The sequence below is a fragment of the Pteropus vampyrus genome, unplaced genomic scaffold, assembly GCF_000151845.1.
Source record: "Pteropus vampyrus isolate Shadow unplaced genomic scaffold, Pvam_2.0 Scaffold5, whole genome shotgun sequence".
In the NCBI taxonomy this organism is placed as follows: Eukaryota; Metazoa; Chordata; class Mammalia; order Chiroptera; family Pteropodidae; genus Pteropus; species Pteropus vampyrus.
Window position 1 is genome coordinate 2,927,725 of NW_011888786.1, and position 1,602 is coordinate 2,929,326.

General features: G+C 44.1%; 1 pseudogene; it reads right to left on the reverse strand.

Moving 5' to 3' along the window:
• Window positions 1-1,054: 1,054 nt before the first annotated feature.
• On the reverse strand, window positions 1,055-1,269 carry LOC111743545 (annotated as a pseudogene).
• Between the last annotated feature and the right edge of the window lie 333 nt (window positions 1,270-1,602).

Consider the following 1,602-nt stretch of genomic DNA (forward strand, 5'->3'; position numbering starts at 1 on the left):
TCTTCTGCTTTCGGTGATTAGATCAGGCTTGAACATCATGTGTCTAAGGTATTTAGCTTACATGGACCTTACAAGGTGGTATCCTCATGCTTACTGATCTCTGCAGCCGGGGGCTTATCGGAAGCAGTCTCGGATGGCATTTCTGTGGTTTTGGGTGGTGCAGTCACACCCTAAGCATGTTCTCCTTATGTGCCAGTTGACTTTACTGCTGCGGCTCCCATAGGATCCATTTTATAAAGTCCAGAAAGTCCTCAATTCTTTATTTCCTATACAAACACTCTTCTGGGTGTTTCTCTGAAGATATTTTATGGACCTGTTTAATATCTACAATCAGTTGACTTTAAGTAAGGGGAGATTATCCTAAGAAATCTGGTGGGCCTGATCCAATCAGTTGAAAGACGGTAAGAACAGAACTGAGGTTTTCCCGAGGAAGATGAAAGTCCACTTCTGGACTGCAGTGTCAGCTCAGGCAGGAGAGTTTCCAGCCCACGTTTCCTGAATTGTCTGGCTTATTATTTTTATGGTTTCTGTTACTTCCAGTTGACCACGACTTTAACAGATAGACCTCTTAATTAGGGCATTTGTTGCATACTACCAAAATTCTTTAAAGCAATGACTAGCAGCAAGAACTGCAAGAACTAAGAGGATCTCTGCTATACCCCATTAAGAATATAAATCTTTGTATGGTGTTAGATGGGTACTAGACTTATTGAGGTGATCACTTCGTAAGTCACATAAATGTCTAATCACTATGTTGTACACCTGAAACTAATATAATATCGTGTGCTAACCGTAATGGAAAAATTTAAAAAAATAACAAAAGAATATGTCTTCAGTAGACTTATATATTCAGTAGACTTACAAGAATATGAGTCTTCCTGAGTAGACCTCAAAGTTGGTGCTGAGAGTTTGGTTTCTTTCCTAACTGAAAATGATAGGTCTCTGGATAAAGAGATAGCATGGTGAAATGAAGTCAGAGGACTTAGATTTGGAATTTAGGCTGCAAGTCATCGTGTCTGGATGGATCGCTGGGTGTGTGGCATAGTCCATCCTTTCAACCAGATTTGAACGGAAGAAGGGCCTCTTGGCCCACATAGTTGAAGTGTTTGGTTTCATGTGTCACGTGACCACCGAAGTTCCTCAATATGGGCCGCAATATCCTTCCCTATGTTATATTCCTCCAACGCCTGAATAGCACACTCCGTGGGAGTCCTGTTGGACCGCTAACACATCTGCGTTTTTGACTACGGCCTTTCGGTGGCACGTAGTTTACCTTGGAGCCAGGGGCTTGCCTCCTGCAAAGGGGCTGGCGAGGGGCTGGCGAGGCTCAGACTCTGGCGGGAGCTGTCCCACACCTTTTAGAAGTGTCGCAGGCCCATGGACCGCTTTTCCCCTCACCAACACCAGCTGAGCAGCACACCCTCCTTAGATCTCTGTTTCAGCTCTTCTGGGGCTCCTCCTCCAAGCTTCTAAGTTTTGATTAATTTCAGCCTCTTCTCTTTGTTCCTAAGTCCTAGGGGTGTTAGCTGTTTCCTGCGGTTGCTATCTCTGTGCTAGAGCCAGCCCATGTTGGCTTTTGAGAGATGATTGTTAAATTTTCAG